Source organism: Python bivittatus, unplaced genomic scaffold (assembly GCF_059951505.1).
Source record: "Python bivittatus isolate LINGU-HERP-01145 unplaced genomic scaffold, Pbiv_v1 ctg000790_np1212, whole genome shotgun sequence".
NCBI lineage: Eukaryota > Metazoa > Chordata > Lepidosauria > Squamata > Pythonidae > Python > Python bivittatus.
The window spans coordinates 2,697,087-2,712,521 of NW_028277110.1; the positions used below are offsets into that span (position 1 = coordinate 2,697,087).

At 42.0% G+C, this 15,435-nt stretch overlaps 1 protein-coding gene across 5 annotated transcripts in view; it reads right to left on the minus strand.

The window, feature by feature from the left end:
- AMMECR1 (AMMECR nuclear protein 1) overlaps positions 1 to 15,435 on the minus strand; it is an 87,174-nt gene that overhangs the window by 36,364 nt on the left and 35,375 nt on the right. Inside the window, exon 2 of one of the 5 annotated variants that reach the window (XM_025169083.2) lies at positions 12,909 to 12,963. The exons of the other annotated variants lie outside the window; for them this stretch is intronic. The gene's annotated coding sequence lies outside the window, so the exon portion shown is untranslated. The remainder of the gene's footprint in view (positions 1 to 12,908; positions 12,964 to 15,435) is intronic. 5 annotated transcript variants of the gene reach the window in all.

Genomic DNA, 15,435 nt, shown 5'->3' on the forward strand with positions numbered 1-15,435 from the left:
CTCAAGCCAAACTAGATTCCTGATATCTTCATGGACATTTACCTAGAGGGGTTCTCTTGGCAACCACATGAAAATGGGTGGTCACTGCCACTTTCTAGGACTTTTATGTGCTTGACTTCCTAGGCCAGCCTATAGCTCTGGGGTTCCCAGCCCTGCTCAGCTTCTGTAGATTAGCAAGGTCTGCTAGGCTCTGCCCAGCCAAAATGGGGAAGACTAGCTCACAAATAAAACTCCCTTGAGCCAGACTTTACTCCCAATGAATACACAGATACATCCATGTCATTTTCTTGACTGCAACATGGAAGGGTTTTCCCACTGCCTTCTTCCAGGATGCGATTGTGACTGCCCAGTCCAGCTGGGTATTTCCTGGGAATGTCTCGTCTAAGGACTAACTGGGTCCAATCCTACTGTAGCTTCCCAAAATCAGTCAAAGGTGCTGCAAATCCAACATTACGAGGACAAGTCTTTGGATTTCTAAGTGACACAGAGATGGCAGCATCTTAGTATGGGCCAAAAGATTGGCTTGTTTCTTTTTTTAAATAATTTTTTATTAAGGAAGTTGTTTTTTTTACAAAAGATAAACAGGAAACAACATAGAAAAAAAGAAAGGAAGAAAAAGAAAAAAGGGTCGAAAACAACAGAAAGCAAAGAGAAATAAAAACAAAACAAAAATACTTAAAGCGACTTCCAATCTTATTTACAGCCGTTATAAACATATTTAAAACCATTTCCCCCTTTTAAATTACATAACGTGATTCCCTTCTCCCCATATTCAACCCTTATTAACCAGGAAATCCAGAAATCACCCGTTCGTTTTCATCCATTTTCAGCAAAAAGCCCGAGATCGGCTCGTCTCTGAGTCTCAAGCAGCCACAACTGGCCATTCCGGAAAACCTCATCTATTCTCCCAGTTTTGACACCAGCAATGATGACGAAGACAGCCTTTAATTTAGAGAGCTGCAGCACAGAGCCGTGCTAACATCTATTGACTTTTCCGTGGTCTTAGCTGGCCGAGGCCGATAATAGGCAGTGAAGGAATTCTTGTTAGGCCATCAATATTTCCCTAGCGCAACGCCAGCAGCAATCATCATAATTCAGTTGTCTCCGAAGGGCAGCCAAACCAGCAGCTTTATCTCAGAGCAGGAATTGGCACACACCAGAGAACAGCACGATGTCCAGTTACCCGTCTGTGCGCGTCTGTGCGCAAATGTGGAGAGTCCTTGTGGTTTGACAGCCTCTTTCCCAAAGCTTGACACCCAACGGGGTGATGGTGGAGGGGCTGGATTAAAAATGCCACCGAAACCCCAGCATCGACTGTATTGTGGTGTTCTTCGTTTAGACAGACAACCTCTACAGAAGACAGGCTGCCCTAGTGCCAGACTCACACGCTGTGTCACATCCTGAGCTTTGCTGCAGAGCTGAGAGGCAGAAACAACATTTTGAAAAAAGTGTCCAAATTTCCTGTATATGGTACTGTATACTGCACGGACACGTATTTCACAGACATAACAATGCCAGTTTGGACAGAAGTTAAAACCATGAAAGAAAGGGGGAGAAAAAAGTTTTGGAATGGATAATAAAGTAGCCTTCCTCTGGATGAAGATTTCCAGTGGTGTGTTGGTGAAAGGGAGGGAAGTCCCTTGTCCTAAATCACTTTTTTTTTAAACTCTCTGGAAGTTTTGAAGGCACTGACTCGTTTCCTGTGTGTTCATTAAAGTCCGCATCATTTCCCCAGAGTTCCAGACAAGAAGCTGTGTTTGTTTTGAACACGCTGCCATGGAATCCTGGCACCCTTTTTAGCAGTGGAAAGGAAGGATCATAAATAGGAGCTACCAGACCAGGGCTGTGAAAGTCCAAAGGACCACGAGATGGCAGCAGAGAGAGAGAAGAAACTCTCTGCTGCCCCACAGTGCTCATCTGGAGCGTTGCACCCCAGGTCTGGTGGTCCCAGACAAAAAGAAGAGGAGATTCTTTGCCTTTCTAGCAAGCCAATCTGGTACCCAGTTCTATGAAACAGGGAGCAGAAGGAACCAGGAACCACGTCTACATAGCTGCCAATCTCCAGGAAACTCACCCTGTATTTTAAGGGAGGGGGGATTTCAAAGGTTCTATTAAGGTTTCAGACCTAACTGAAAGCTTACAGCCCTTACAACAGCAGAAAACCACACTGCCTTCATCTGGATTTCAAAGGTTTGGAGGAAGAGGAGGGGCCGCTCTGGAACCTCTTGAGGCTGCAATAAATGCTGGCATCCAGTTAAGCAGACCCAGCCTTGGCATCGTTACTGCAAAGTAGTACAATTACAAATGCAGAAGTGGATCTGGTGGGGCAGGTGGTAGTTGTGGATGCTGGCTTCACGGAGGTGGCAAGACAAGAGACCATTCCATACTTTCCCCTCGCTTGGTCTTCCAACAACCAGGGTATCTCTAATATTAGTATCACAAGCACTAGTTTTAAAACATTTGAGAAAAATAGGGGCGGGTGGGAGAGACAGGGAGGCAGAGGCTGACATTAGATAGGACAGTTATGGAGTGGTTTCACACACTGGGCCAAGACATGATTGTGTATAAGCCAAAACTGGCTGGCTTCGCACAAAATATTATGCCATAATTTACAACTCAAACCACAATGGTTAGGTTTGCACAACAGGTGAGAGTGGAACCAACCAAACCGCACGGTGGCTTTGAAATGGAGTAGAAGCCCACTAACAACAACTGGGAGGAGGGAGAATGGTAGTCTGAGATCATCTGGAAGACCACCAGATATCCAACCAGAAAATAAATGTCCAAGAAACCATTATTTCTGTCTCCTTGTTGTCTGGGTTGCAGAAAAGCAATTCAGAGGAAGGTTTTGGAAATGAGCAACAAAATCAGAACTGGAAGACAGAACACTGCTTGTCCCAGCTGCCAATTCTAAAAATGCTGCAGGTCCTTTCCCTTTACTTTGCAGTGGTCAGACTTTATTTTGAGTGCTCTGTCCAGTTATGGGCACTACACTTTAAGATTCAGGAAGGCAGATTCCAACTCAAAATAAGAAAGAAAAAAAAACTTTCTAACAATTAGAGCAGGTTGGCAATGAAACCATTAAACTAGAAACAGTGGACGTGCTCAAACAGCTTAGGGAGCCATCTGTCATTGTTTTAATTTGGATTCCTGCGCTGAACAGGAGGGCTAGACCCATAGGACTGACATGATCCCTTCTGACTTAGGACTCTACACAATGCCCGTGAAGAAACATCACCACTATGTTAATCCAACCACTAGGTGCCAGATGAAGCAACGGGATAATGGAAGGAATGCTTACATGGTTGGCATATATGACATCAGCAAGCCTCTTTTTGACTCCTTCTTTTTGATTCCTTCTCACAGGAGGGACACTCCGAAACCGACATCAACCTTTCCCAACTTGGTGGCTTTTCCAATGCATCAACCTTAGCCAAAACAATGATTATTATATTGCTATTTACATCCCCTTCTTGCTATCCCTAATATGCTATATTGTTCTGGAAGTCAACCTTGGTTGAAACTAAGGACATTAAATAAACCATCAGTGACAGACTTTTAAAAACTTACCATTATTAAATCAAATATCAGAAATCACTGCAGACCTGACTTGGATATTCCAGATTTCTATAAAAACACTTCTGTTCTTTAAAGCAGCCTGACAAGAGAGATTCAAGCCACAATATTCAGGGCCTTTGTACATACCTATTGGATGCGGTATGGCTTACATCGCATCAACAGTCTGCAACCCAACATACAAACATCCTGAAATTAAACATTATGCAGCCAGAATGCCAGCACAATGACTGATGCGCATAGGAGCTAGACTCATTATCTGTCCACTTTAAGAAGGAATGTTGAACACTTTCTAATAAAATGCCCATGAACTCCAAAAGAATTAAGCTTTTGTTTTACTCTCTGTAGGAATTAACAGTATTCCTGACTTCATACCCAACTTTTGTTTCCAGCAAGTAATGACTTCCAGCACGTCAATACATTCCTGTATTTATTCAGTTCCAGTGGCTTAAAGTGGAGCTGTCACAATTAGTAGTGTATAACTCTAGTTCTTCTTGTGAAGAACATTTTCCTAAAATTGTTGATATAGAAATGGGGGTTGTGTTCAGTTTATTTTGGAGTATTTATTTATTCATGTCTACAGATATGCCCTATCACTGGAGCAGGGATATTGTGCCATGCCAAAATGAGACACTGGACTGGACAAAATTATACATTTTCCATTTGAAAATATTCTCTGGGGATCGGACTGTATCAGTTATTATGATCCAAAGCCTCATTTGGGTCCATACGCCTATTTTTTCATTTGCAATTGTCAGCTGGGATAGTCATGTATTAAAGAGTATTCACAAGAGCAACTGGCTTGATTGGCATAAACAGCCATTATTCCTGAAGGGCTATACTAGAGTTTATTTTGAGATGCAGGGACATAGAAATTCAGTTCTGAATTGAAGCTATTCACTGAGGGCAGTACTTCAATCCTCCCCACAGGAATAACTAACCCAGTTATTGATCAAAATAAATGGATCTGACAGCTAGTCATTAATACCAAAAAAGGGTATGCTTTGGAGGACACTCCCTTCCACCATATTAATACTGGTGGAGGACAGCTGTCTCTGGTAGCCCAAACATTAGAAAGTTAAGCAGGGTCAAACCTGGTTAGTCCTTGGATTAGAAACCACCAAGGGTAGACAGGGAAGTCAAAATAATACCCCAGAAGCAGACAATGGCAAAACACTTTTGTACTGTTCCCAATAAAATTGCAGAGATGAGCCTGTGAGGTCTTCATGAGTTAAGCTTGACTTGAAGATGATTTGACTTTGGGTGAGAAACCAACTTTGCTCTTTCATACTTCCCACAGAGAATTCAGTGAGAGCCACTGAGCAGCAAGAGAACCCCTTATGTGCCTAATCTGTATGATATATAAAGTTAATTTTTATGAGGTCAGGCTGTTTATCCACCTAGCCTGAGTACTGAGTTGCACCTGGCCACGGCTCTCTAAGTTTCAGCTGGGCAAGTTGAGCAACTTTTGAACTGGAGATATCAGGAATCGAAACTGGAGCTTTCTGATGGCAAAATGTGTCCTCAAGCACCAAAGCCCCTTTCTAACACTTGCATGAGATTTTTAGAATCATCAGCAAACTGAAATTCCTCTCCCACAACAACTTGGTTTATGGCTTTCCACACTCTAATCTATAATACTTACCAAATGGTCAAATCTGTGTTTCTGTACTCATAAATGCTACTGAACTCTTAGTTCCTTCTATCCATTTCCCGGGTCCCACATCCTGCAATCTCCTCATCACTTTAACTTTTACTGTCTTCACACACTTCCCTCTCAATCTCTCCTACTTAATTCACTGTGTGGAGTGGTTAACTAAATATTAGATCCTATCAAGATTTCCACAGACTATTCACTGTCAAATGTTATCATAATCCCACTATTATGTATTCTTCCTGTGTGTGCTTCTACCTCTGAGTCCATTACTTTAGAACAGTGTTTCCCAACTGTGGCAACTTCCAGATGAGTGGACATCAACTCCAGATGTGTGGACTTCAGCTTCAAGCATCTGACTGGGGAATTCTGGGACTTGAAGATCACACAAGCTGTCAAGGTTGGGAAACACTGCTCTAGACAGTGAATGCCCAGCATCAATTAATTAAAGTGTGTGAAAGCTAGCAGGACTTCAGGTCTTCCACACCAGATCTCTCTAACCTGATGCCCTTCATATGTGCGGGGCTTCAACTTTGAGAATTCTTAGCAAGCCTGAGTACACCTGGAAGGCACCATAAAAGAAAATGGCTTTAATCAACCTCATGGAAGGCCAACTGGACTGATGTTAGACATCACTACAGAATCTCTTCAAAAAGGCTCTTTTCGAAGAGTGAAAGAGCAATGTGCTGTGGCTTCTAATACGAGATGTTGAAAATCTGGAATATATTGCTGCAGCGTGCCTCAAGAGAATCAAATCAATAGGCAACACCCTCTCCCTAAATATGCCTTACTATATATACTTATTATATCTCTCATACCTTACTATTTCTATCTCCAATTGACTGTGGCAGCCAGATACTAGATCTTTAGGGTCCTGCTACTGAAGCACCAGAAAGATCTCAAAAAGCAATGTTCTGATGCCCCGATTCACAAAGTCCAAGGAAATTCTTAACCTCATGCAAAGCGACAAGAGTGTTCATTCTATGGAAACCCAACCTGCTTCCTGTTATTTAGGATTCATAAGTGATTCTTCTTATACTTTAAAGCTTTTTGCCATGTTCTCTGGGAGCACAATTAAGGAGCATAGCTACAACTCTTGTAGATTGCAGATCGGTATGAAAAAAGAGATCTACAGAGAAGAGCAGCCAAGAATTTTAATATCTATCATAACATTTAAATGGTGCAAGTGTAAAATCATTAATATCGAGATGGGTAGATACTGAGCTGTAATTAATTATAAGTTTGCTTCCTTGGAGAGAGGTGCATTGTGACTTTTCTTAACTGTGACTTTTCACTGCGCATGGAGAATTCAATTGATGCCCAGCCTATGACAAGTCTATGACAAATGCTTTTTTAATAAACAAACTTGCCAAACCTACTTCTGGATTTATTTTCCTTTTCCAAACTAATACACAAAACATTTTTCAGAGATGAGATTAGAGGGGTACAGACACCAAAAAAGGCCTCCCAGCAGAGAGGATGACATTGGGGTACAGCTTTCCAGGAAAAGGTTTTGGAAGTCTGAGTTACAGAGCAGCATCCCCAAGGCCAAAGGATGTATGTACGGAACAGGAGCTGCATTTGAAATATGCGGGCCGAATGTGTTATTTTTGCTATAGTATTTTAATGGAAAAATGCCAGAAGCCTGGTTGCTTGTACACACTCCTTTACTATTTGCTCGAAAAACAAACTGCCTCCCCAAATTCTTTTCATGCGAATGGAAACAGTGAGCAGGAGGCCCAGCTATGTTTCCTGAACAGGGTGGTCAGAGCCTAGAGTGCAAAGGAAAGGATGCATGCTGCTTTGCCTGAAAACAAAAACATTACATATATACACACACGCACATGCATGTACGCACACAAGTATGACAAACCATCAACTGTAACAAGGTGGGAGGAGAGGGGGAAAAAAATTTGCAGCATGCACCAGAGGATGCAGGCTGCAAGCCAGCCTATCTTCCACTTTCTTTGTCTCTGTTAACAATTTCACCAGGAATTACATTAAGAGTTCAAATATATGTGGGGAAACAGAATTATATACCATGACCAGGACTGACTTACCCATGGGGTATAAGAGGCACAGTGCCCGGGACACACAATTTTTTTTTAATCAGAACGAATGAACATTAAGTTATTTATTTTCATGCCTTTTAATAAATATTTATCTATTTTCAAGTCTTTTAATAAAAAGCAGACAAGAGATGCACAAAATTTGAACAACCAAGCAAGGGTCTTATTTGTAACCTGTAGGCGTAGTGTGAATACTAACATTTAGAAACTTTGATGGTCTGTGACACACATCCTAATTAATCAGCAAGAACATGTTATTATTACAAAATACTACATATATTATTTACTATTCCCTATTTCTCTGAAAAAAAATAAGGAAACATTGAAAATCAATCGCAATATAATTTTTAATACCATTGATTTCATGGAGGGAGGGGCCCTGGAAGGCAAAGGTGCTTAGACCCTCCCAAAGCCATAAAGGAACCCTGAGAATGACTTGAGTTTAGCTCAACAGACACAATAGAGACAGCTGAGACCATCTTTTCGATGCCTGGTGGATCAAAAGGCTCTCTGCAGGCATAAATATGGCATGGAACTGGGATATTTCAGGGACCTCCCCTCTCCAGTTACATCAACTCATCCCACTAGATCCAGCAGGAGAGGCATGTTATGGGTCCCATCTAGTCAGGAATGTCATTTGATGGGACCCAGGAAGAGAGCCTTTTCTGCCATGGTGCCCACCCTTCGGAACATCATTCCCCCAAAATTTAGACTGGTCCCTACCCTTCTGGCCTTTGGCACAGGCCTGAAGACTTGGTTTTGCCATCTTGCCTGGGGATGTGGCAGTGGTGATGTAGAGCCTACTAAATGGGTAAACTGGATTGCACTTTTGCAGATGATGGTTCTAATAGTTTTCATTGTTTTTAATGTGTTTCAATGGTTTTTGTTGTATGATTTTGGTTTATTTTTTGCATTTTTGTGTGTGTTTTAACTGCAAACTGCCCAGAGTGACATTTGTGAGATGGGTGGCAATATAAATTGAATGAATGAATGAATGAATGAATGAATGAATATAACAGAGGAAGGAGAACAGCTAATTCTTGTTGACAGGGAGACTTGATGAGATGGAATGTGGCCTCCTGCCAGAAGATGGACATTTATGTATTATTTATTTGCATGTAGTCCTCACTTACTGACTGCCTTGATCAGTGACCATTCAAAGTTACGACGGTGCTGTCCCTCAGTTATGTGACCACCATTACAGTCACTACATGTTATTTTGTCCCTGACAAAGGGATTACAAGAGAGTAAGCAGGCACACAATGGGGAATACACATTTAAAGCAATGCACTGGTAGTCACAAGTGCGCTATGCAAACAGCCCAGTGTATTCCCCATTGTGTGTCTGCTTACTCTCTTGTAATCCCCTTCTCTCCACTGAATATAAATACAAACATTAATTCCCTTCTTGCTAATTATCCTAGCGCTGGGATGAGCATTCCAAAGGGTGAGGGAGTGGGGAAAAGGAAAGCACAGTCATGGTCACGTGATTTCTCACTTAGCAACCACTTCGCTTAGTGACAGAGTTGGCAATTCCAATTGTGGTAGTTGAACGAGGACTACCTGTATTTCGCTTTTATGTCCTTTAACATATACCTATTTCATATTCTTTGTATTATTTCAACTCTTCATCCTGCTGCATTGGCTAGATTCACAAAGATTAAGGACTTGATATCATAGAAGTTCCCCACTGATTTCTACACATAGTGTCTTGAACCTATTTATGTCTCTAAATAAAAACTCCTTGAGTGAAAGGAAAGTCCTGCTGGGTTAACACATACAGGCACTTCAAATCCCAAGACATCTCTTACAGCTCTATGAGGATATGGTTTCTGAAATGGATTTCAGTATTGTTTCACCCCGAAGAGAATGAAAAAGGCTTCAATATTTAAAGCAAGAAAAAGAAGAAATAGGAAAAATCTATTTTCTTAAATTAGAAGATATCTGGCTAACCCCGCTTCCTAATAATTCACTGTATTCTTATAAATTCATCATCTACGCTTCTGGTGGCTTCACAGATCAACACTTCCTGCTCACTAACAGAAGATGTCAGAATGAGGAAAAATAGACCTGCCTCCCTCCTTGGTGAATCAAATGGATCTTTCTGTCGACAAGGGGAGATCAGTGGCAGAAAAACAAAGGACGGAGTTAATAATACAGAGAGCAACTGTGTTATTGGCGACTGGATCTAAACCCCCATAGTGCTACTGGCTGGCAAGGAGTTGCTGCTATTACTTTGCTTAAGTGCCTCCTTTTCTATGCCTCCTTTCCAAATGGAGACGTTCTAATGCAATGTGCAATGCATAGGACTGACAGGAAATGCATAAATCTGATTTGTTTTGACATAATAATCAATGCTCCAAATACAGAGAGGCTTTCGATTGGAACTCAACAGAAATTATATTGAAATTATTAAAAATTTTCCTGTGTGGGAGAAAAAAAAAATACTCTTCCAAACCCTGGCAACAGTAACTACTATTTCAAAGGCTAGCTATGTAGTAGTTTGCCAATCACGGGCCTACTTCTCCATCACTCCCCATTTTATTAAAATCACTGCTTCACATCCCATGGTTGAGCACTTAGCTTAAAGTCTCTCCTCAAATCTTGGAAGACACCTATCTGGGATTACTGTTATACCTATATTAAGACAAAGGAGAGAAGGGAGAGAAGAAAGGTTGGATCAAACAAAGGTGTGATGGAATGGAATTATGAAGGCCGGGCTCAGGGAGATAAGCATTTTCTTAGCTCGCCGCAAGAGCGTGGGAACTGCAAGAGGATGAAGCTGGCACCTCCCTGAGGAATTCACACTGTTGTGGCTGGCTGACTTGGGAGCTGGGGTTTCAGTCTGGGGAGATTCTTGCTAGAGGTTGTAGCTAATAAACATAGCTGAACTGATTTTGCATTGTATCTTGGAGTTCCTTGGGCTAGGCCTGACAAAAGGGTTCATCTGGTCTGTGTCCTGTATTTGGACGGCCAAAGGCAGGATATCACGGCATGGCGAGAGCCTTTTCCTACAACTGTTTCCCCACAACTGATACTCTGCCCCTGAGTATGAAATTCTATAACCCTTCTCCAAAACTCATCCACAGATGTTACCTCCTAGGGTAATAAAACATCTGCTACTCCAAAACCAAGTGTGGAGAACTCCAACAATGCAACATTCCATAATCACAGAGCAAACCCTCTGATTTATTCTCTATGACTGCATTCGATCCCATTTAAATCTCATGTTAAGCTACTTCCCAGGAGCTCCAGTTTTGCAGTCGTAACTTCCACAGACAATGAAGAAGGGAAGACATGTTTCTGAGGCTGTTCACCACTGTGGCAAGCAAGGAGATGGTTTCGTCTCACACAAATTGGCAGACTTCCCTTCCCTTCCAAGCTCCCATAGTCTGAAACTCTCTAGCAAGGGTTGTACTTCTTACTCGGACCACCAGGCTCACTTCTCATGTCACTGTGTGGTCCTTTCCCTTAATTGTGAAAAGACAAATTGCAGGGAGCATTTGAAAGAAACCCTGCAATCAACAGCAGCTGTCTGGAATTATTAAAACCAGATATGCTGGCTTCTATCATCTCAGTACCACCACCCCCATCCCCGAACTTCTCCAGCTCTTCAATTTCCTATTTCATTTCCCCCTTTGCTTGAATTTTAGACTGTAAACTCTCAGGGGAAGGGTTCTGTTCTATACTCTATAAAGCATGAAAGGCATTGATGGTGTTACAGAATGACAAGACGGAATGACTTTCACAGCATACAGATTCATTGTGATCAAGCACATAAATAAAACAGAACACTCTGTAGCTTGGAAAAATTATTACTGAGAATCAAACCGTTATGCACATAAGGAGGAAACCCTCCGTCTGAACTCATTTCTGAACACAGATACTTCTCTTAAAACAAGAATCTTAAAAAAACTGTTGATCGCTGTTTACTTTAAATGTCAGAAGCACTGTAATACACAGAGACACAATTATCTCAAAATGCATGCCGTTACTTTAACAGTACAAATGTATGCACATTATCAATAGTGGGGGGCTCCTATTATGCTTCTCTTTCAGTGTTTCTCATGGGAATGGAGCAGCAAAGCTGTAGGGTGAACACTATATTTCTACTGTTTTAGACCAAGAATCATGGGCTCTGGCACTTTAAACTCTGCCTTTCAATAAATAAAGTTCAATTGCCACCAATTATGCTTCTTAGCTTTTAGCTGTTGAAAAAATATACTTCCCTGATGACCCATACCTAACAAGAAGGTTCCATCCAAGCACAGGAGAGAGATCTGAGCCATACATGTCAGCAGTGGTGGTGGTGGTGGTGGTGGTATTATTATTATTATTATTATTATTATTATTAAATTTGTACACTGCCCAACTTCATTTTAAATTGCTAGGCCTATTTCAGAACTTATTTACTGGCACGATTCCTTCCTTCCATATACAGGTATTCCTTGCTTAATGACCGCTTGTTCAGTGACCAGTCAATGTTACGACAGTGCTGAACAAATGGTACTTACGCCCGGTCCTCGAAATTCCGGCCACTGCAGCACCCCTGAGGTCATGGGTGCTTGGCAGCCTGCCTACATTTACAACCGCAGGGTGCACTTCAACTCCCCCCACCCAACTATCTCCCCCATCTCTACCCCTCGCCCTCCACCACCCTGCCATCCTGCCCCCCCGACTGCCCCACCTGACCTTTCTTCCTCCTGCTGCTGACGAGGTGCACCTGGCTGAGGCAGCTGCTGGCTGCTGGTGTTGGGAAGGCCTCCTTCGGCCAGCAGCTGCCTCACAAAGGGCCAGGCCGGGCGCGCCTTGTCAGCAGTGGGAGGAAGAAGTCGGCAAAGGTCAGGTGGGGGCAGCGGAGTGCAGGGGGGAGTGCAGGGCAGAGATGGGGGGGAGACAGGTGGGTGGGGGGAGGTGAAGCGGAGGTGAGTGTGGCAGGGCAGGAGAAGTGTGAAGTCCTGGCCTAACAGCTACAACTGGGACTACTGGAACTGCTGTTGCTAAGTGATGCGGTCATATGATGTTTCGCCTAATGACCACTTTGCTTAGTGACAGAAATTCCAGTCCCAATTAGGGTCGTAACCCGAGGACTACCTGGAACCAGTGTCTTTGCCTCCCTTTTTTTTCCTAGTCAAGCTCATCAGGTAATGACAGAGAGATCATTTCGCAGAATGTCTACTAGAGCTTAGCACTCTCCACTAAAAGCATTCACTTGGATCTCAGAAAAAGGCAGTTGAGATGCCCCCAACTAAAATTTCCCAAGGACCCCACCAATATGGAAGGCATCAAGCAAGCTCCATTGTGAAGTCTTCTCCACTCACACCTGCTTCTTCCAAATAAGTTTTAACGTAAAGAAAGAAGGCAGTAGGCCTGCACAGGGTGGAAGGTGAGTTGGTGAAGAAATGCTTGCTGCCTCCTCTACCTCTGAAGGTGTCACTACGAAAATTATGGTCAGGCATTTATTAACTGATGAGCAGGGGTGCAGGACCTGGCTGACTGCTCACGGGACAGAGGTACTCATCCAATCAAACAGCAATTCTAAGAAAGATAGCAAGAATTTAAGACCTTAAGAACGACTGCTCAACAAGATGTGAAAAATAATTGGTCAACCTGTTGTGAAATGATGTGGTAAACTGCTTCCAAGTTCAGTAAGTTCTTGAAGAAGCTGCAAAACATAAGGCATTTTTTTCATGATCCAGATTGCTATACTTTACACATTCCATCTCAAACCATACATCCTCAGCTAAAGTACATTTTATTTGGGTGCAAACTGCAATACATTCTTCAAGGTATTTCAGAAACACAGATTTTTGGTTTTGCTCTTCCTCTCCCCCTCGCGTGTCATTACGCTTTTGTGCAGTACAGTAAAAAGGGAATGTCTTACCCACCAAGAAGAAACAATTTCACATTAAAGACACTGAGTTACAGACTACCTTCTCACCCCTTCAAGATAATCAGAGCAGATGTGGACAGTTAACAATGGCTGAATTGCACCTTATTCAGAAATGCTGCTATTAGGGCTGCTAAAAATAAATGTTTTAAAAAATCAGGGCTGGCTAATCTTAGAAAACTTGGTTTTGCATCGCTTTGTAAACTAAGCTTCATGAATCAGTTGAAATGCTCTAGAGCGGTGTTTCTCAACCTTGGCAACTATAAGATGGGTGGACTTCAACTCCCAGAATTCATATTGGCTTGCAAACATTGCCCACGAGACCTAATGTGATCATCGGTACGGACTCTATGCAATTCTGGGAGTTGATGTCCACCCATCTTAAAGTTGCCAAGGTTGAGAAACACCGCTCTAGATAGTTGCACATTCTGGACTATCTTCTCCCTTTAAACAGCACTAGCAAAATCACCTAATTCTAGAATTGCCTTTTTATTCCTTAGTTACAAAGGCTAACATAAGAAGCTACAGAAGAGGAGAGAGAATAGAAGGCATGGAGTCTGAGACATACCTCCCCTGTGGGAAAATACAAAATGTCGGTGTATTGGCCTGAATCTGAAAGCACGACATCCAAAACATTAAAAAAATTGGGAGTGCCATTAGAAGCTCCCACCCTGGAATAGAGCATCTGCCATTATTTCCAATTGGCTTGCAAACACTGCCCACGAGACCTAATGTGATCATCGGTACAGACTCTATGCAAAAAGAAATTCCATCCACTCCACGTGAACATGGAATGGAAAGGACAGCCAGAAGCTAAAATTTAAAACAAATTTCTGTATGTTCCCGAGGCAAATATTCCCCAAACTGGCGTTGGTGAAACCAGGGAAAAGCGAAAGGAGCCTTAAGGAAATTCAAAAGCCCTGCCTATTCCGAATATGAATCCAATTTGGAATTCCCCTTCGCCTCTTTTGAACTGCTGCTAAAGGGGACTAGACCCCCCCATCTATCAAGCATCAGTCCCAGTTTGGTCACTTGAACCATTTCAATTTCAAATTGAACAGGAAGGTGGAGAATGAATGAATGAATGAAATGAATATCAGTGCTTCTAAGCCAGAGGGAGAAGAGCTCATGGAATGTGGGATAGGGAGGCAGTGAATTCATTCTCTTATTCACATGGTACTTATGTGCAAAATTTAGACTTTCCCCAGCTCCTCGTTTCTGACAGTGAACAAGGACATGAAGCTCTTCCAGTTTTGCAAACTGAAGCTATGTTCAGTCATGGCTCTGGAAATCTAGGATGGAGAAACCCTGAAGTTGTGGAGGTTGCAATCAACTGGAGTCAGTATAAACCTTGAGACAGAATCTCCCCAAAAACAGAAGCATCTTTAAAAAGATGGCTAAGATAGATCAGTTTATAAAGCATAACAATTGTTTTTAACTGCAGAAGTTTGCAAACTTGACCAGAGAAACCAGACTTGGAAAATCAAAGCATGACTCTCCAATCCTGCCGCTCTGAGTCATTAAAAAAAAAAAAAGACAATTAACACTAATAGTATCAAAGTAAAGATAAACAGTCTCATCTCACGCTGGAAATCATTCCAATAGATCACCGATGCTCCTTAATTTAGATCTCTTTGTAGGTGGAGGTGAAAATAAATCACCCAAGGTTTTTTGCTCACCGCTCCAGGTACAATACAGTTGGGATCCATAACAGAGAAGACCAAATTTGTTCCAACTCCACAGTGTCAAAGCAAATTTCTCCTTAGTGAATCCGAGCTGTTCACATAAAAGGACCACATTCTGAGTTACAGGAATTAAAAAAGTCCTCAAATAAAAATAAAATTGTCAAAGGTGGAAGAGAACGTAATCATCTAATACATTACATTTGCGCATCACTTTAAGCCAGGAATCCTAGTTTTATAAAACCACAATGTGAAGAATGTTATGCTGCTGCACGTAGCTTTTATCCACTCATTGTGATTTTTGGTTTATTCAGTGTTCGGTAAAACAATTTCTCTCTAGGCGCTGGACAAATTAAAATTAAAAAAAAAAATCAAGACTTTGCAACATAAAAACACCAAACATACACATATACCAGCATAATGTTTAATATATGGCATGACTTAGAAAAACTAATTAAAGAAGAATTGGAGTTGGCACTGTATCATGGGGATTAAAAATCAGCTAAGGACAGACATAGATTCCAGGCACAATGAAGATATCAAATCCTAAGGCAGTGTTTCTCAA